The following is a 22142-nucleotide window of genomic DNA, read 5'->3' as shown; positions in this document are numbered from 1 at the left end:
AAGCCTTGGGACATGGCTGGCGCCAACAACAAAGCACCAGAGAAGATGGGGAAACCCCTAGACTAAAGATTTCCTTACAGGAAACTTCCTGCTAGTCTCCTAGTGTCTGAAAAACATTATCATTCAGAACTGGAAGTAATTCAGTTTCTGTGAAATGAGTTAAGGCATTACAGCAAAAAGAAAGTAACCACAAGCGAAAAGGTGTTTTGTATCTCTGGAACGAAAGAAACTGGTGTAGAGTGGTGGGAGTCAGTGGCGATGACCAGTGGAAAAGCTTGTGGACCAGACTGCATGAGAAGTCTGAAACTCCAGACTGGCCAGGAGACTTGTTTCAGGACAGGAGCCTGGGCCTTGGCTCTGAACAGTGCAGTGGTGACTAGTAAATACCACAGTTTTAAAGAAGGTTTGATTGGCATAAGGAGGGATAAAGGCAAGGTGTGTATTAGGAAGATCCAGGTATGCTCTTAGATTGCCCAATAATTACTGTGTGCTACTGTTGGATAATTGGCTTCTTTCCAACCTCAGGATATTGTCTACTGTCTAAGATGATTAACCTGAGGATTGTCATTGTGTGGGTATGGAATGCTTTTTCCCATACAGAAAAGGAAGCCAAAGAAGGGATAAGATGTAAGCACTCTAGGCTTTAGTGAGGAACGCACACTATGAACCGGGACAGGAGAGGCTGAGAAAGGGAGACACACAGAGTGATTGGGAAGGAGAGGTGGTAAGACCCTTCCCCTGGGCAGTAGCAACAAAAGAGGGAAGGAAAGCAGGCCTAAGAACGATCCAACTAAGAACACATTTGTGCTGGAGGACTGACAGGCTAGAAAGAAAGGCAAGAAATTAAGGGAACTCATTATTCCAAGTGACAAAATTGGAGGACACGGAGGTTAGATCTGGGAGGAGGGAACATGGCGATCAAACTTCTGTCCATTCAATTGTGTGGTGGTGGGTCAGGACACCTAAGAAGCAGAACAATGACAGAGGAGGGAGTGGGGAGTGGAAGGAGGGAGATTGACCAAGGGAGCTCAGGGCCAGGCACCGCATCCATCCCTCAGATAGTTGTCTAGGTAAGCACCAAAGTGCCCGAGAGCAAATGTTGCCAGAGCTGGAAGAAGTCTGACAGTCAAATAGAATATCCCAGCTCCCTACCGACAATGGAGGCCATTCTTAACAATCCACAGAGGAGTCATGTTTGTGTCTTTTAGAGCACTGGTTCTCAACCTTCCTAGTGCTGTGGTCCTTTGATACAGATCCTTTAATATGGTGATCGCCAACCATAAAATTATTTCCGTTACTACTTCATAACTGAACTTTTGTTACTGTTATGAATGTAATGTAATGTAAATATTTTGGGGGAGAGAAATTTTCCAGAAGGGATCACGACCAACAGGTTGAGAATGTTTTAGAGGCATTGATTTAATGATAGTAATTTTTGTGTCTTTGGAAGGTCTTAATTTGTTGGTTGTTTATATTTTGATATTATTATCTTTACTATTTTTAAGAATTACCTTTATTTTGTGAACTGTGATAATTGTAAAAGACCTTTCTTTTAATTGACAGCAAAAAATGTCGCTATTCATTACACTGAAAATTATATTCAGTGAAACTCAAAAACCTATATATGCTTGTGTGGGACATGTCTTGCCAGGACCAAATACAGAAAAAATGAGTAAGATTGTTTGAAGTAATATTTTATTAAAATATCAGAGAGGCCTTGCATTCTAGATACCTAACCATTCCAAAGCAGACTAAAATAAACAAACAAACAAATTAGGACTTGGGTTGATGTCACAATCTCAGTCGGAAAGTCTCCTCCTCCTGCCCTCCCCACCTGGATGCCAGACCTTTTCCAGGTGGCAGGAGCAGGCCTGTTATGACACCCACTCCTGCGTCTTACCTGTCCTTGACTCTAGCATACAAAGCGCAACTCTGGCCTGACCTTCTTTCCTGGGAGACATGCTGTGGCCTGCACCATGACCTCACTGGGACAGAACTAGGTCTCCCAGTCCTAGTCACTGCTCAGATCAGAGGGGGTTAACTCCTCTGCACATCTGTCCTCTTTCTGACACTTAGAAGTCTCTCCTCAAGGGAAACGAGCAATTTGCCTATAAAGGTCCATGTGCAGACTCTGTGGTTTTCTCCTTATAATAGAGGAATCCTGGAATATTGATGTACACAGGATTATTGATAGCTTGATCACGCTCTGAGGTTCTTAGGTATGGAATAAAGCCTCTGAAAGGCCGAGGCCCTCAGGAGGTGCCTGAGGCCCCTGCTCTCTCTGAAAAACTTCGTCCACTCCCATGATTCGCACGGCCTTTGTACTGACCTGGACTTTCACCTGTGTTTGGAATCTGTGACCTCCAGACATCATGGTACATCTTGTACACAATGTTATGTTTTTATTCTGTGTATGCATACCTTGAACCCCGTATTTCAGAATTATTATTTGTTTATTAAAATTTAATATGTTGTTTAAAAATCTTCCTCATCTGGGTATCTATGACCACCTTGGTTTCAATACATTCAAAACTTCAATTTCTGTTCCTCCCTTTTTCTTTCACACTCTGTTTGCAGGAATAAAATCTCTATCTACTACCTACTCAGCAGTCCTAGCCAGACCCTAGACATCACCTCTGACTCTGCCACTTACAGAGATAAGGTTTACCTGCTATGAGCTTTGGCCTTTGCCTATGGAGAGAGAGATGCTATTTCAAATCTTTTACTCCATATTCCTTTCTACATATAACATTTCCCTCTCTCTCTTTCTCTCATCTTCTCTCTCTCTCTCTCTCTCTCTCTCTTTCTCTCTCTTTCTCTCTCTTTCTCTGGAAAGAAGTATCATAGATTTATGAGTTGGCTTCTGATTTTTTACATCACAACAGTACAAAACATACATATTAAGTAGAACATACATTTTGAGTCTACATATGGGCATTCTGTTCTTCACTTTCTATAAAGTATTCAGTAAATTATGGAAAATATTCAGCAACAAATTACAATATAAATTTTGTGCTAGATAATTCTTCCCAACTGTAGGCTAATATAACTATTCTGAGTACATTTAATACAGACTTGGTAAGCTATAAGTGTGTGGCTTAGATGCATTAAAATCACTTCTATTTATAATGTTTTCAGCTGATGATTGGTTTATCTACATGAGACTACACTGTAAACAGGGAGTATTTGGTAGAAAGAGAGTGAGTGAACACATTTAAGAAGAGTGTAACTGGGTATATCTAGTAATATTTATATACATAAGAATATCTGTACTATTAAAACTGCCTATAAACCTGAAATTAGATCAAAATAAACATTTTTAAATAAAAATGGACCTATGTTACTTTCCTCTACAGAATTTCTGAAAGGACCCTCATTCCCATCACCTACAGGACAAAGTTGGAATTCCAACATGCAGGAGCCCTACTTCTTCTCCAGCCATCCCACGTGCTCTTGTTTATGTATTATGTCCCATCTAAATGAGCAGATACAGTTCCTGGTTGGCAGCTTGATGCTTTCTTTTCTCTATTTAGAGGCTTTGTCTCATAGTCTTTGCATGTGGAATCTATGAAAACCCATTTCCCCTCGCTGGTCCCCAGGTTTAGACAGAGTGGTGAATGGAGCTATACCCCATATAACTGTTTACCAACTGACTGCTGTGCTTGGTACCCCATTTTGTATGGCTGGTTTCTCTCTCCTTATAATGCGGACACAGAATTTCTAAGGGATACCTTTTTGTTCTAAATGGATACAGACAGGGGCAGAAAACCCAAAGAATGCATTTGATGAACTCAAAGCTTCCAAGAGCGATCACTGACTGTCAGCTCTTGTCACTGAAGGCACCGACCAAGTGCCATCAAGTCAAAACAGCTGTCATGCTGTGTTGTTTTGCTCCCATGTCTCTTTGAAGGGCTACCTCTCCTCCATAGAGATAAATACCCTATTACATTGATAAACCAAACTGGAGTATGGGAATCTGTATGTTTAAGCCTAGTGCTTGCACAGGGTGGGGAATGTGGGTAACAGGCAGGTGGCATACACAAGTCCTCTTCTAGATCTACCTTTCACCCGGCTTCAGATTTGCCAGCCATTCATCTTATGACATATTTATAAGACACTATTCAAAATTATTTTTAAATATTCCAAAGAGGTAATCTATGAAATTTAAATGGGTTTGACAAAATACATCTGCTGGTCTAGAAGGACCTGTAAGATCCAACAGTGTCTGGGAGTTCAAAGGAATAGTTGCTATGTATCTCCTTATATGAGAGAGAATTTGGAGCTGGAAGTCTCTATTTCCTAAAGAGCACCCAGGAGAATTATGAATCTCTTTGCTGGATCTAGATCTAATAAAAAGTAAAGAAATTATAGCATATGTAATAAGTGGGTAGAAATCTTGTCTTCACTTGGTTTTCTATGCTGTTGTAATCAGTCAAGAGATAATAGAAAACCAAAATAACAACAACAACAACAACAAAACTACAGTAAACTAAAGAAAATAGATGAGGTGTATCTTATTGAAGGGTAGAGCCTGGGAGGAAAGGGAAGGAGGATGAGACTGCTCTGGACTTTAAGTGTCAGGTTCTCAGCAGAATGTGCATCTGGGTCTAAAATGGATGGGAAGGCTTCTCTTTGAGGGACTAATTTTTGTTTATCTTTCTTTCCTTCCTTCTGTGTCTATCTCTAGGCAGAGTTGAAGTTGAATAAATCCTCCTGCCTCCATCTCCCAAGCCCTGAACTTCCAGACTGAGCCACTACATCTGACAAGAAATGCAAATTTAAAAAACCTGTACTATTAGTATTAATTGAAACATCCCTAGTTTTTATAGATTTTTTTTATACCTATGAGTGCTTGCCTATGTGTGTCTGTACACCAAACATGTGCCTGGTGCCTATAGAGGTCAGGAGAAAGTGTCAGATTCCCTGGAACTAAAATTACAGATTTTGTGAGACACTAAGTGGGAGCTAGCAATTGAACATGGATCCTCTGTAAGGATCCATGAGCCTTCCATCCAGGCCCTCCCTTGATACTAGATTTTAAGGAAGAATATAATTGCTTAAAGGATAGCAGATGCTCAGAGGCCATTCTTCCATATTCCTCAGGCTTTATAACTAGACAGAAATTTAGAAAAAGGGGAGTTAAAACAAATGAAGCACGGTAAAATAAAAAGCAAAGAGACTGCTTCCCAAGGCTGACCAAACTGTCTAGGTGAGTATAATCCATGAAAAGTTAATGGCATTAGGCCATTGGCCATTGTTTGTACAATAAAGAATGTTTTCTCAGGACCCTAAACAGCCCTTTTATAGCTCATAAGGGACAGCCTTCTTGTCCTCACTTAGTAGGAGATACTTGCCGTGCTTTAGCTCACACCCCAGTGGGCCACACTGAGGAAATGATGCTTTCATCCACTGCCTTCTAGCAAAGATTTTTACAAATACTCTTGAGGCTAGTGTGCAGGCTTCAGCATTATAATATATATTAAATACAGAGCACTGTAAATTTGTTCTGATGAATTGTATATATTAGATATATAGGTGCTCATGGCAAGATCCTTTTATTGTGAAAATGTAAGTTCACGTCTTGGTTCTTAAAAAACTAAAGAGAAATTACCGAAATACACATTTTGAAATATAATTCCACTTTAGGTGGTAGAAACCCAGTCTTGCTTTTCCATAGGCATGAACCACACAGTCCCACAAAGTAAGCACAGCAATTCAAAAAAGCATAACAAAAAGAAGCTAAAGACTGTGTCTTGGGAGCTTTAAGTCTTATTGTACCTGGTTCCTGGTCTCTGATAAATCCCTTTTATTTTCAGTAGTGAGGCTGTGGCTAAATAGAAGTAGGCAGTGATGACTTCCTTCCTGCCTCCACCTCCCTTTCCAAACACACCCTTAACAGGGACAATACTGGCATGTGGGTGTGTGAAACTCAGAGAAGCAAGTATCATGTTTGCTTCCAGGTAGGGAGATCAGACATTGTGTCTGGAATTCTGAGTCACGTCAAGCAATATGAGACATAGGTCTCTCTATGTCCTGTATCACATGCTCCCATATGCACATGTGCATGTACACACATACACACAGAATGTGTTCACTATTATGCAAGGGGCTTCTCTTTGCAGTATTCTTCTGTGAGAACTAAAGGAAAGCATATACTTAATGTAACTTAAGCTTGTTGATACCAACCATTATCTAAGCACAGGCCTGGGTACCATGGAAAATGGGAGCAATGTGAATTTTCTTATTTAAGTTGTTGGTGTCTACATGAAGAATATTAAGACAAATAAAGAAGCTCAACATTTATGTGAATACCAAAATTTACGTGAATATCTGTTTTAAAGGTTTATTTTTATTATTTTGCTTATGTGCATGTGCGTAGATCTGTGTGAGTGAATGCCATGTCTGTGCAGGTGTTCGTGGATGTTGAAAGAGGGAGTCAGATCTGCTGCAGCTGTAGTTACCAGCGGGTGCTGGGAGCAAAGCTCAGGCTCTTTGGAATCAGGTTCTTTGAAAGAGCAGCAGATACTCTTAACCACCGAGTCGTCTCTTCAGTCTCTGACTCTTGCATGTCCAGTGAGAATCTGGTTATGGGGAGAGAAAAACACCTTTCTGAGGGAAATAACTTAAAGAACTTCTTATAACCAAGCAGAAACGTGATAAGATGAGCTGTATGTCCTGTGGTGGCCAAGAATACACCTATAGATATTCAACCTTCTGAAACCACCACTGCAGGCAGGCTAGGAAGCAGTGAAATTGGTTATATGGATGACCTGAGGTCAATAAGAAGTTCCTCCTCCCAATAGAACACATGGGAGAAGTAGTGTGACTGTCGTCCAGGCTGGGAAGGAAGTTGAAGAAGTCCCTGGGAATATGGCATGGGCACATGGGTGGGCTTTTACCGGAGTTTCTGGGGATGGAACATGGAAGACCTGCAAAGCAGTAATGACGAAGAGAAGACAGAAGGACCATGCGGCCAGGAGGTCAAAGGTAACCTAGGAAACAGACTTTTCTGTTTGAAATGGAGCTCTGCTCCATAGGGAGAGGACAGAGGTTGAATGAAGTCATCCACCTTCATTATATATGACTAGTTTCCAATATTGTGCTTCTTATAGACTAGAAAAGAAAAATAATTACCAATTAAAATAGAAACTTTAAATATAAATTTCATCACAAGACTTTCCTCATCCACAAGAAATGTGTCTAATTATAGACACTTTTTCACTGCCATAGTCTTCCCTAGCTCTACTCTATTAGAATCCTAGAAAATTCTCGGTTCTTAAGAAACAGATGTGTAGGATTTATTATTCTAAATAGTATTAAGTCCCTGAGGATGTAAACACATATGTCTTTCCCAAGATAGGCACAGAGCCAGCCCCATTGACTAAGATCCCAGTACTTGTTCCAAGAAATAAAGCCTTGAAGGGCAAGAGAAAACACTAGAGAATCTTTGGGGAAGAGGAATAGAGTTTTAAATACCAAAGCAAGCCATCAATTGTCTAGTGATGTCTTCCAGTAAGTTCTGATAAGTGATACCATGCAATAAATACTTGCTGAATGAATACTGTCAATAGAGGGCTGTGGGAGGCTGCCTAAGAGATGGTTGTGTGAGCAACAGCTTCTTTACTCCATTCCAAAAGAGGCATGTGGGCACACACACACACACACACACACACACACTTCCTTCATACACACTAAGAAGCACACTTGTGTGAAGATTTTACTCTGGTTTCGTGCATACTGGTGTCTGTGTTTCTCTTTGAGGAATGGTATAAACAGAATGGTGTTTTCGTGACTCAGGTTTCAGATTTATCTCTCTGGGCTCCTCCTTCTGCTGCATGGCACTTGATTTTGCAGCCAATGGGTCTCCGCTGGCTATGATCTTAGATAATAACACAGTATGGCATGTCCACTGAAGAACCATGGGAAATGCACAGTATGGAAGCAGAACTCACTCAGTTGTGCCCCAAAAGACATCACTCAGCATTCAGCAAGCGCTTCCTGTTTCCGGCATTGAGCTTTACTTTGGAATTCGGAGATAAATAAAACAGAACTTGCTCCTTACAAATCAGAACCTAGAGCAGGTGAAAGATTCAGTGAATGATTTTAGGAAGATAAAAATGAGTTCTTTGGCAGAGTCCTAAAGAGGCTGCAGTAACACATAGACAGGAATGTAAACATCCCAATGCTGTTGCCCATAGCTTCCCAGAAAACATAAAACCCACTCAGCACTGTTTCCTCCAGCCTTCATAATGAGTTGAAGGTAAACATGTTCTTCCCTGCCTCTCCCTACCTGAATTCTGATTTAGAGATAGCATTATATTACTTATGCTGGCTTAGAAAAATTTTGCCTTCTCAATATTTGGACTCCCCCAAAGTTCCCTTGAGACCATTCCATCATTCAATCACCCTTCTGGTAAGGGTTCACAGAGGTTTAAAACTTGGTACCCGTAGGGAAGGTCCAGAAATTGGTGCAAGGCACTGGCCAGTTTCTAGGGTGATAAGCATTATGATGCGTACCAAACTTTCTTGTTGGACTATCTTTGGACTGCCCGTCGGCAAATTATGACCCAGAGGCTTATTATTAATTATGAAAGCTTGGCCCTAGCTTAGGCTTCCCCAACTAGCTCTTATAACTTAATTAACCCATTTTTTTTTAAATCTTTGTTCTGTCACGTGGCTCAATTACCTCTTCTTAGTATGGCACATCGGACTTGCTGCAAGTGTGCTGGTGAAATAAAGCATGCACCTGTATTCCTCCTCCCCGTTTCTCTCTCTCTCTTCCTCTCTCCCTCCCTCCCTCCCTCCACCCACCCCCTCCTCACCTGGAAGTTCCACCCATACCTCCTGCCTAGCTATTGGTCATCCAGCTTGTTATTACACCAATCCCAATCGATCTTTATATAAATATTTTACAACAGCAGTGGAGGCAGAACTTCCTGTCACAGACTAGGGTCAGCCAGAGAGACAATGGTGACTGCTATGAGAATACACCATTCACAGAGCTCTTGGTTTTCAGGGATTTTGCACATGTGTTTCTGTCGATGACAAACACTGAATGCCTATCCTCCTTCAGGTAACTTTTTCTGTATTTCAGTAAGAACACTGCACACAAGATCTATTCCTTCTCCAAAGTTTTAAGTATATTATTTACTGTTAACTGTGGGTGCAGTATTGTACAGTTCTCAATATCTTACTGAAACTTTACTCAATATCATATCTGAAACTTTAAAGCTATTGATCATCAACTTCCTACTTCTCCAAGCTTCTAGCAGTCATAATTTTCTCCATGTTTCCATTCTTTTTATGAGCTTGACTATGTTAGACGCCTCAAGGGAGTGGAATCATGCGGCATTTATCATTTCGTAAGCAGCTTAGGTCACTAAGCACATGTAGCATACTGGTCATCCATGTCATGACTGCTTTTTCACTCTTTCTGAAAAGGCCCACCATACGATTCCACAGTATGCACACAGGGCTTTTGCTTTGTGTGTTCATCTGCTAGACACCTTTTTAGGTTGTTTCAATATCTTTATTAAAGTGAGTGATTCTGCAATAATGGGAGATATCACTTTGAGATCAAAATTCCTATTTGTTTGTCTCTATGGCCAGAATCTGGATTTCAGAATTATTTGGTTTAACACTGTGGCTGCACCATTTAAATTCCCATTAAAGATTAACAAGAATTCCAATTTATTCATGTTCTTCAAACTTTTTTGTGTTTTTTAATAACAATCTTAACTGTGGTGGCTTGAATGAATATGGCTGCAATAGACTCAGAGGGAATGGCATTATTGCAGTAGGTGTGGCCTTGCTGGAGGAGGTGTGTTGGAGGAAGCTGGCCCCAATTAATTTTTTTTCTTTATAAGAGTTGCCAAGGTTATTGTGCTTTTTCACAGCAATAAAAATCCCTAAGATACTAATAGATATAAGGTAAAAATCCAATGTGCATTTTAAAATTTTATTTCTTTGTTTATTTTTCAGTTTGGGGGGTTTTTAAGATAGGGTTTCTCTGTGAATCTCTGGCTGTCCTGGAACTTTCTTTGTAGACCAGGTTGACCTGGAATTCAGAAATCAACCTGCCTCTGCCTCCCTAGTGGTGTAATTAAAGGCATTGCTACAATGCCCAGCTATGTATGTATCTATGTATATGTATGTATAGGTATGTATCTATTTATTTATGTGGTGGTTGCTCACATTTCACAGCACACATGTGAGATAAGATGGCAAGTTGCAGGAGTCAATTTTCTTCTTCCATTGCGTGTTTCTTGGGAATCAAGCTTAAGTAGGGATTCAGGCTTGGCAGCAAATGCCTATACTCGCTGTGGCGTATTGCCAGTTCTCTATTGTGGGTTTGATTTGATTTCTCTAATGACGTAATAATGTAAAGGTGCACCTTTACATACACCTGTTGGCCATTTGAATAGATTCTTTGAAGAAATGTCTATTAACATTCTTTGCTCATTTTTAAATAAAATAATGTATGTTATGGTAGTTTGAATGTAATTGGCTGTCATAGCTCCCAGGTAATGTCTCTATTGAGAGGTGTGGCTCTGCTGGAATAGGCATGGCCTTGTTGAAGGAAGTGTGTAACTGTGGAGGCGGGTTTTGGGTCTCATATATGCTCAAGCCATGCCCAGCATTGCAGACCACTTACTGTTGCCTGTAAGTCAAGATGTAGGATTCAGCTTCTTTGCCAGCACTAAGTCTGCGTGCATGCGACCATGCCACAGCATGCCACAGCATGGTGATAATGGACTAAATCTCTAAATCACCCAATTAAATGTTTTTCCTTTATAAGAGTTGCCATGGTCATGGTGTCTCTTCACAGCAATTGAATCCCTAACTAACACAAGTTGGTACCAGGGAGTGAGGAATTGCTGTGATAGACCTGACTTTCTTTTGTTTGAAGGAGTAGAAACCTTGGGACTATGAATTAGAAAAACAGTTGAATGCTTTAGGTGCTGCTTAATGGGCCATCCTAGTAGGAGTATGGAAGACAGTGGCGCTGAGTCTAATTTAATAAACTATGAGGTTGGGCTGGAGAGATGGCTCAGAGGTTAAGAACGCTGACTGTTCTTCCAGAGGTCCTGAGTTCAAATCCCAGCAACCACATGGTGGCTCACAGTCATCTACAATAAAATCTGGTGCCCTCTTCTGGCATGCAGGCATACATGGAGACAGAACAGTGTACATAATAAATAAAATTTTTTTAAAAAAATAAGTAAACTTTGAGGTTTAAGAGGAGAAGAATATTAATACATGGCCTAGAAATCATTCTTGTCATATTTTGGTAACAAATTTGGGGCTTTTTACCCTTGTCTCAAGAGTCTGTTTGAGGCTAAAATAAAGAGATTTGTATTAATTTCATTGGTAGAAGGAATTGAAAAACAGCCTAGTATAGACTCTGTCATGAGGTTACTAGGGTTTATGCTTATAAAATGATTTACAATGAAAATGGGTAAGCTGAGCAAGGAAAATACAAAATATACAATTTGCGGAGAAAAATAGCATCAGGAAATGAAATGGAGCTAGTCCTGTGTTCAAGGAGATAAACAGATTAAAATATGAAATAAAGGGAGTGGTGACCTCATGGTAAGATTCCACCCCATTAAGTTTCCAATTTGTGGAAAGAAATGAAAGAAAAACTTAGATTCAGATGTAGTGACACAAGCCTTTAATCCCAGGACTTGGAAGGCAGAGGCTGGTGGACCTCTGAGCTTGAGGCCAGGCTGGTCTACTGAGCAAGTTTTCAGGACAGCCAGTCTTAGGCAGTGAAGGACATCGTGGAAAACAGAAAGCCATTAAAGATGTAACTGAACAAGGGAGCTGCTGCTGTAGTCCTGCCACAGCCAGGTTCAGGTGCTGAGATTGGGAAGGGACATCAGCATAAAGAAAAAAGTGTCAAACCACCAGATGAGCTTCACACAAGTGGCTGGCCCCAAACAGATCGAGTCATATTTGTTTATATTTAAAAAGCAAGCATGTTTTCCCCTCAGTTCAGTATTAACATCCTGTAAAAACAAATATTTTTTCCCCTGAGTTTCACATCAAAACAACTTTTAAACAAGAAACAACTCTCAGCATTTTGTTGACTTGGCTAAATATTGAACCAGGCACTTCCTGCCCTAACAAAGGCAAAAGGTGACAAACATAGGCATACAGTCTCAACAATGTCATTCAAAATTTAACAAAACATATTTAAAGAAATAGGGGTGAGTTTTCATAAGCTACTTGCATATTGTTAGCTTGTATTTCTCTAACTGTTCCCTTGTCCAACAAGAAGGCCTGCACACCTAAGCCTCTCTATAACAGGTGAACGTTGATATGGCACTAATGTTTTTAATCCCAGAATTAGGAGTTGTAGTTAATATACCTTTAATTGCTTTCTTTGTTTTTTTTTCCTTTTTTATTTTCTTTTTGACAGGGTTTCTCTGTATCATTGAAGCCTGTCCTGGACCTAGCTCTTCTAAACCAGGCTGGCCTCAAACTTATAGAGATCGCCTGCCTCTGCCTCCTGAGTGCTGGGATTAAAGGTGTGCGCCACCACTGCCCAGCTTGTGTTGCTTTCTTATCTGTGCCCATTAACTTTATTGCCTCCGATCCTGTTATCACTGAATCAGTGATCTGGGGTGACAGCTGATATTTCCAGATAAGAAACCTGAGAAGTATCAGTTACCAAAGAATTTTAGGGAAAAAAATATTGGAGAAAAAAAAAATTGGGGTTTCCGGGAAAGAGCACATCTGTCCCACGCATGACTGACAAAGTGAAACTGAAAACTGCCGAGAGAATCATCAATATTATGAGAGAGAAGAGAACGTGCAGGCCATCCCAGCGGTATTATGTGGTGTTCAGAGGCGGTCTTTGCCTTGTGGAGACCCGTTGGCAGGCATTCATATTACCCAAAACTAGGCTTCATAGCTCCCAACAGGAGTTCATGTTCCAGCCATATCAAGCAGCAGAACTTGGCAACTTCAGCCATGTAGTTCTGGCTTTAGAGTCGAGGCTAGAAGAAAGATGTTACTGAACCTTCCTCCATGACTAAGAAAAGTTCTGAGGCCAGGCATGTGTCAGGGGTGTCCCTGAGTGGAGGCCCAGAGAGGCCTTTGTGTGAAACTGAAGTTGAAGCCTGGATTGCCTTGGCAACCCCCAGATGTTGGAGATGCCAGGGCCATGAGATAACTGCTGAGGAGAGCTGCTAACAGGGAGTGGACCCAGCCCACGAGAGAGAAGGGTTGCAATCAGCCAAGTTGAAAGGGGCTCGAAATCTGAAGAGCATTTTGACATCAGACCTGGATTTGCAGAGTTTGGGGTATGCCCAGCTGGTTTTCAGTCTTGCTTTTGTCCAGTGCTTCCTCACTGTGCTCCCTTCCCTGTTTGGAAAGGGAATGTATATCCTGTGTTGGTACCATCTTGATGAAGAGCAAATGTGGTTACATCACTATTCAAAATGTATTATGAACTAGAGCAATAAAAATGTTGAATTGGTATAAAACAGCCTTGTAGACCTTTGGAGCATGTGTACACACACACACACATACACACACACACACACACACACACACGCTCACATGTGCGATCAACTGATTCTCAGCAATGGTCACAAAAACATGTATTGGCAAAAGGATGATTTTGGGAAAACTGGATATCCACATGCAAAATAACAAAAACTGAATCCTTATCTTATATTCGACACAAACATCAACTGAAAATGGATGAGAGATTTAAGTGTAAACCTGAGAGTGCAAAACCACAAGAAGAAAATGTAGGGGAAAGTTTTGTGACATTCAACTTGGCAACATTTCTTTTTTTCTTTTTTTTCTTTTCTTTTCTTTTCTTTTCTTTTCTTTTCTTTTCTTTTCTTTTCTTTTCTTCCTTCCTTCCTTCCTTCCTTCCTTCCTTCCTTCCTTTCTTTCTTTCTTTCTTTCTTTCTTTCTTTCTTTCTTTCCTTCTTTCTTTTTTTGAATATGACACCAAACCCACAAACATCCAAAGGATAAAATAGCCGAACAGAACCCCAGAGCACTGACGCTTTCAAGGCATGGAGGACACACGCAAGGTCTGTCGAGCTTATGATTGGGTGTGGAGAGATAGATGGCGTGCACAGATACAATTAGAAAACCAGTAAGTAGTAATTACAGGCAGTTAGTGCTGGCTATGGAGAAACCACATTGTAGCAGCATTTAAGCAGGGTAGAGGTAGGCCACTCTGAGGTGTGGGAACCGGGAGGGAGTGAGGGGAAGGTATGAATAGGTCTACGAGTGAAAGGCTGTCTTGATGTGTTCCTTTGGCATAGTAGGTTGCAGAGTGCTTGGTGAGTAGCAGGCTCGATCAGAGAGCCAGGAAGAGACTATCATAACAGGGTGTGGGGGACTGGGAAGTCTGAGTCACTTCTGATGTGATCTAGGCTTTGCTTGTGAAAGGTGGTTCTGGCTGCCTTTAGACATTGGGTTGAACAGGTGAGAGCTGGGACTCCAGTCTCCTTCTTCTTGGATATTCACGTGAATAAGGGAAAACCATCCAAGAAAAAAGTACTCAATTTTCAGTATTATAGCAGAGGTTTACTTACTTCTAAAAGTGGCTTAAATTTTAGTCTTTGATTTTTTTCTGTATGAGCACATTCAATCTTGTCAGACTGTGTACCCCAATGTGAGATGTGGAGGAAGGGATTACTGTAGACAAACAGACAGGTGGCCCTTTGCTGCAGGATGCAATCCTAATATGCATCTCCATGGAAGATCCCCTGCCTCAGGCTTGCCCCACTGAGTTTCTCAATTTCACCCCATCTTCCCCCTCAGGTTCCCCTCAGAGTTCCTGCATGTTCCAGGGCTTTTCTGTCATCTAGTAAGAGGTCAGTCAGGGCTGGGGGTGTCTGTCTTTCCATACCAGCTGAAAATGAAAATGTACCTTTTATTTCATTATTTTCTCCTCCATCACTGTAACTGGATCTTATAGGAAAGCATGGTGGGTAGTGCGTCCGTAATGGCGTTCAGGCTTTTTGTCCCCTCCCCCCATCTCTCTGTCTCTCTGTCTCTCTCTCTGTGTGTGTGTTTCTCTTTCTCTCTTTCTCTCTCTCTCTCTCTCTCTCTCTCTCTCTCTCTCTCCTCTCTCTTCCTCTCTGTTTTCCACACCTCACCTATTCTATTCATCCACCTTCTCTGTCCACTGGTTCCTGTTCTTCCAAGTCCCTCTCTTATGCCATCTCCCTGAGGAAAACATGTAGGAACCCATAGACCCTCTCTGTGGCTGCAAAGCATTCACTATGGGCACAGTGTCCAGAAACACAGGCAGCTGAGTTTAAATCACTGTGAGTAACAGAGTGACTTTGAGCAATCGGCTTACCCTGTCTACAGCTCAGGTGTTGCTGCGTTGGGAAGATGAGATATGAGCACACAGTCGACACTGACTAACCTGTGGCCAACGCGCAACAACAGCGGCAATTATTGTTTGCAGAAGCATCTGTGCATTTAACATATGTTTCTACTCTGAACCCTTAAGAGACATATGTATCACTGTGTGTTTGGAGAGTTGCCACAGAAAACCTAGTTATTCAGGTGCCCCTCCTCTTAGGGGGAGGGTTCAAGCAAAGTTATTCCTGTCAGTCTTGCAGTTCTGCATCCTGATACTAGTGGGTAGGGAAAAACGCAAAGAAAACTGCTGAATATCGACTAACCATGTTCATGCTTTGCTATCCTCACCAGTGTGGTGCTTCACCCATTGGCAGGCTATTGCTTAAAATATGCTTTCATTCTTTTTTGCTTGTGAATTGTCCAAAGCGTGTAAGTGAAAAGTTGGCCATTGTGAATGTATTTTCAATCCTCCTCACTTTCAAAATTACACAGTTTGCTCTGAATGATAGTTAAAACCAGCCAAGATTTCCTACTGCATAGTATGTACCTTTTATTGGTGCCTATTCTTAGGATTAAATTAATTGAATAAGGCAAAATTCAGACATCTTGGGCCACAGATCCACCTAAGAAATAATAAGAATGCAGCAGTGAGGTTCTTAGTCCTTTTCAGCGGTGTGTTGATCTCCACAGGATTTTGGCACAGATATGGCAGAGTATCGTGGCATTATGGTTACAAGTATAGAACAGGAACCTGGAGCTGGTGATACATGGTGAGTACACCCAGAGCTGAGTGGAATCCCATGGTTCCTAGCCACGGGTCAGTGATGATAGACAAGGTACCAAGGTCTGCGATGGCATCAGAGAAGAGGTTTGAAGACACAGAGTGCAGAGACCCCATGAACTAAACATCAGCTGCAGTTGGGGAGTACCCTGGACTGGGATTTCTATCTAGATCTGACACCATTCCAGCTAAACAGCAGAAGAAGCAATGGCATCTGCACTGAAGTGATAACGGGACCCCAGTCTCAAAGAAAATAGACAGCATGCTTAGAATTTCTGGAAAGAGGGAACAAACCAAGCCAGAGTGAAATACTGAGATAAAAAACACTTCACTGTGTGTCATGCTGTGTTCCATCAAGGACCAAGAACCCTCAGGGAACTGTGGCTTCACATCAACTGTCAATGTCAGTCACCAGAATGGAGCAGGTACTAACCGGTGTACACAAACACTCTGAAAGGGGGATATAAAACAACTCTTTCAAAGAAAGCAAAAAGTGATTTAAAAGAACACAGAGGAACAATGCAGCAATCTTCCAGGAACTTTGCAGAGAAATGCAAAAGTTAAAAAAAAAAGCAACCAAAAACTCCTAACCTGAAAAATATAACACAGGGAATGAAACATAAAAACAAAATACATTAAGAGCAGAATATAGTACATAAAATGATTGATCGGTGAATTTGAGGGACAGGTTTAGAAAAATATTTTTATTAATAGGAGAGGAAGGGCTAGAGATTATGTGATTTGGGGACAACACCAGAAAAAAAAAGCAAATATTCATTCATACCCTCAAAGTTCAGGGGGAATCTGAGGAAGCCAAAGGAGTACAAATCTTACTTCAAGACAGAAGAGGAAACTCCCCTAACATAAGCAAGGATACAAACATACAAGTAAAAGAAGGCTTCAATTCACAGTTGTGCATAACCTGACTCAAAATTTCCTCCATCAAAGACAAAGATTCTCAAGGCAACAAGCAAACAGCATCAGAGTTCTCAGACCTCCCAAGCTGGAAGAGGTCGACATGACATCTGCCTTGGACTGAGGAAGGAACACGGCTGAGGAAAATACCTCATCTAGAAGATGATGCTTTAGAGATGAAGGGGACATAAAAGTGTTTCTGGATGCTCAAAGTAGTTCTTTGAGCGGAAGGAGATGTTGACAAGTTAGAAGTAAGCACTTGTTTGAAACTAACTGGTAAGAATAAAACTACAAAAACAAATTTGTAGGGTCCCAGCATTGTAAAACTATTTAAGGCTTGGTATGACTAAGTAGAAAACACCCGAAGCAAAGGACAAATTAACATGACAGCATTCAAAGATCAAGCATGGCGTCAGGCTCAGGAATTGAGCACACCTGGCAATGGCGTGCAAGGACAGGGTCTTGCGTATTCTCCCTTTCTTCACAGCTCCATCTGGCTTTTAAGTTTTATTTCTAATTGTACGCTGTTATCATTCAAAATAGCTTGTCGTAATCGAAAGTTGTCTCTTTATGCATTATTGGATGCATAAAGCAAATTCTGTGATTGACAAACTGAAAACCCTGACAAGGAATCCAAGAAAGTAAGCCATGCACCCTCACGAGAAGATGAAAAAGAGGAAGAGGAGAGAAAAGAATCACAGCAAAATGATAAAGTCAAACTGCAAAATGTCTCTCAAATGATCTTACCTACCGATAAGCACCCTGATCGCAAATAAGTTAGGAGTACCAATTAGAAGAACAGAACGAGTGAATTTAGAAGAATAGAACGAGTGAATTGGTACCCAAACCAAACAAACAAACAAATAAACCATATGCCATACAGAAGAAACTCGTTTCTCTCCAGGAACACATAGACTGAAATTCAAGAGATTAGAATAACATATTTCAAGCAAATGGAACCAAAATCACATAGGACTATCTATGTGAATGTCAAATTAAAAATAAAAAGATTTTAAATCAAAAGCAGGAAAAGAGACACAGTCATTATATAAGGATAAAAGGGGCAATTCAACAAGAGGAAACAGGAATCACAAGTACACACCTCAGACCAAAGCATGAAGCTACACAATGAGGTAATTCCTGGATGCACTGAGAGAGACTAGCTGCAATGGGGCTCTGATAAACAACTTCAATAGTGTGCTTTCACCAGTGTACAGATTGCCCATGGGAAAAATCAGTGTGGTGCAACAGAATTCATTTACACCCTAGAGCAGTTGTCCCCAACCTTCCTAAAGCTGTGACCTTTTAAGACAATTCCTTGTGTGGTAAACTCAAACCATAAAATAATTTTGTAGTTACTTCATAACTATAATTTTGCTATTGTTATAAACCCTAATGTAAAATCTGATATGCAGGGTGCCACCTAGTGCTGAAATGCTGGCAACACATTGGTTGTTCCCTGTTGTTGCCAGCATTTCAGCCTTAGGTGGCACCCTGGCTCCAGTTTTGCTATAAGTTAACTGGCTTTATGCAGGCGGTTCAGAATTAAATAGGGATGAAAGTCCAAGATAATCACAGATTTACAGTTAGTATGTTGTTCACTGTGAACAGGGAGATTACCTACAGAGCACTTTCTGTCCCTACCATCTTCTCTCTGAAGTCAGGGTAGTCTGCCATGTCTCCTCCATGTCACTATCCTGAAATCAGGCACCATGAGATTCGCTCAATTTGTGGATCAAGTTGGATAAACTGGCCAGAGTTTCCTGTGTCACAACACTGCACGCAGAGTATAAGAATCCAAGCTAAGAAAGCTGTAGTCCCTCGGTGCAGGAATGGGTTTTGATTCATTTAGAGTTGATTTTTGTGCAGGTTAAGAGATGCAGATCTATACTGGAGCATCTTTAACAAATGATGCTGTCCAAACTGGATAGCAATATAGAGAGGGATAAAGCTGGTTCCGTATCTCTCACTGGACACAAAGCTCAACTCCATAAGAAGAAGGGCGTTGACATAAGGCCTAATACCCTGGATCTGATAAGGGAGAAAATAAGGACTCTGGTAAGGGAGACTAGGACTCTGGTAGCCCAGGTAGTAAAAGAAACAATCGACAAATGGGACCCTAGGAAAATGAAAGACTAATGTACAACAAATAAACACTAGTATTTAAATGAAGAGGTAACCTGCAAAACAGAAAACACCTTTACCAGCCATGCATCTGACATAGCACTAGTATCCAAAATATATAAAGAACTAAACCCAAAACAACAAAACAAAACAAAAACCAAAAATCAAGAAAGCAACTCAATTAAATAATGGGACATAGATCTAAACAGTAAATTTTCAAAAGACAGAATACTCATGACTTAGAAACATTTTTGTAAATGTTCAACATTTTCATCCACTAATGATATGCAGATAAAAACTCCTTTGAGATTTCATATCACCAAAGTGAGAATGCCCAAGATCCAAACACCAGTGACAACAGTGGGTTCATCTAGTTCTGGACTTTTCTTTGAGGGGAGATGTTCAGTTATTATTTAAATTCATTGCTTGTTGTGGGTGTGTTTAAACTAGAAGCTTGTCCATTTCTTGTCGTTCGGAGACTCTATGCTTTCAGAGTAATCTCTGTTTATTCTGAAGGTCATTGGGTTTTGTTGTAACAACTCCTTTTCAGGCCATTTCAATGAGTTGTGTCATTTTTATCTTTCTGTTAGTTTGAATATAGGTTTTATTATTGTTTTTCAGTTTTATCAACTTTTTCAAAGAACTGGCTCTTGACTGATTTTTAGATTTTGTTCTTTTAATTTCTCATTAATTTCTGCTTTATATTTTATTTCTTTTTACTGCATTTGGGTTTGACTTTCATTTTTTTTAGAATCTTGAGGCCCATTGTTAGATTATTTATTTGAGATTTCCTCCTAAGATTGCCTTGTCTGTATCCCAGAGATTCTGTCAGATAGTGCTATCATTTGCATTCATTCTAGGATGTTTTTCCTGGAACCTTTACTTCATCAGTGTCCCACTCTTCGTTCAAAACTGTATTGTTCATTTCCAAATATTTGTGCTGTCTCTGAAGCTTCTTTTGCTATTAATTTATAGTTTTAATTTGCTGTGAAATAAGATACATGAAATGACAATATTTTTGTGTTCCTGGTTTTTCAGCCTGTAATATGCTTAATTTTGGAGAAAGGTTATGTGTGCTGCTGGGAAAAATGTTTTATTTGTCTGTTGGTTTGATTATTCTTTATATTTCTGTTGATCCAGTTGATCTATGGTATTGTTTACCTCTGAAATTTCTTGTTTTTTTTTAATTTGAAAGATACATCTAAAGATTAATAAGAATATTTAAGACCCCATTATTATTTTATCAGAACTTAAATGGCCTTTTATTCCCTTTAGGATTTATTTTATAGAATCTAGAGCCTCAAGATTTGGGGCATAAATATTTGCAGTAGTTAAATTTCCATCATTTTGATAAATGCTCTATTTACTAATATGTGATGGCCATACTTGTTTCTTCAGATGAATTTTGATTTGAAATATCCTTTATGAGTTATGAATGTTGCCATACCATCTTTATATTTATGTAGGTCACTTAAAGACAATGGATAGTTAAATCTTATTGTTTGCTTTGTGTTGGCTAGTCTGAATCTTTTGATTTTGCCTTTATGGTTGTTGTTAGGAGGGACTTGCTATTTCCTGTGTTTTTGTTGGTTGTACTTCTGGCTGATTCTTTTCTTCACCTGTGCAGTATCAGGAGTTTGGTGGCTTTCTGTGTTGTTTCCTCAGATTCTCTCCTAAACATATGTATCAATATATGTATCTCTTCATATGTATCTATATGTATTACTTATCTGTTCTTCTGTTCCTTTTATGAATTATATACTTTCCTCCATTTTCTTGAATAAAACTCTTTCTTCCTTTTCTCTCATATTAATAATTTCCTTCAATATTGGCTATGTTTTCTTGAGTTGTCTTAGCTTGTGATTGAGTCAAAATACTCTTATTTCACTTTCAATTTTGAGATAAAGGTTCTTAGGGTAGCAATTTTGGTTGACAGTTATTTGCTTTCCTGACTTTTTTGGATCAGATGATAAAAGACCTGAAATTGTTCTGGCATTTCTGCCTTTTTGTGTGAACTGGGTTACAGCTCTCATCATTGTTTCTTTGTATCTTTGACGTCTTGACTTGGATGTGCTAGAGAGCAGTTTTTCTTTAATAATGTCTATTTGGGTTTCCATATGCTTCTTCCATTTAGATAAACATATTTTTCTCTAGTTTTGACAAATTTGTATATATAATCACAATGGACAAGCTGTGTGATCCCTGAGACTTTATCTTAACTCCTTCTTCTACACTAGTGATTCTTAATTTTGGCCTCATCTCATGTATCTATATGCATTACTATCCTGACCTTCATTATGTCCTGAAATTCATTATTCTGCACGGTCTTGGCTACAGATGATGCTTCCCTTTGTGGTTTTTATTAGCTTGATTCTTTCATTTCCAAATTTTGTTTGGTTCCTTTTAAGCACCTCACTGTCCTTATTAAAATTTCCCCTCCATGTTTTTAAAGGTTTCCTCCAAGTTATTGATTATTTTGTTTAGTAACTTTCTGTCTAGGTACTGAATTATCTTTGTAACTTTCTTGTCCTCAGTTTGACCGTCTTACTGTATTCATCTGCTCATTGAGTTCTTGATTCGGACCTGAAGTATTTTCTGGCAGTTCAATTATCTTATTGACTTTGCTTTCTTTAGTTGAAAGGTTATCAGTTTGAGGTGAGTCACAGTGGAGCGCTGCTTGGCGATTTTGTGTTCTTTTGTTGTTTTGGCACATCTGTTGGAACCTTTGTGTTCCGTAGATTTTACTATTTCCCCCTTTCCCTCTTGGCTCCAGTCCATCATAATAGGTGAGGGGTTGTAAAACAGCTGAGACTTTGAAAAGGGGTTGGGGGAGATGTGGAGGGACTGGTCACATGGTGTGGTCCAGAGAGCAGAAAGCTAGGAGGAAGGCTATAATATTTAAAGGTCTGCTCCTAACTACCTACTTCTACCATTTAGGCCCCAGTCTTCTAAAGGTTCCACAGCCCATTTCCTA

The sequence above is a fragment of the Myodes glareolus genome, chromosome 17, assembly GCF_982192425.1.
Source record: "Myodes glareolus chromosome 17, mMyoGla1.1, whole genome shotgun sequence".
Classification (NCBI taxonomy): Eukaryota; Metazoa; Chordata; class Mammalia; order Rodentia; family Cricetidae; genus Myodes; species Myodes glareolus.
The sequence above is the reverse complement of the archived record's forward strand: the minus strand, read 5'-3'. Positions refer to the sequence as shown.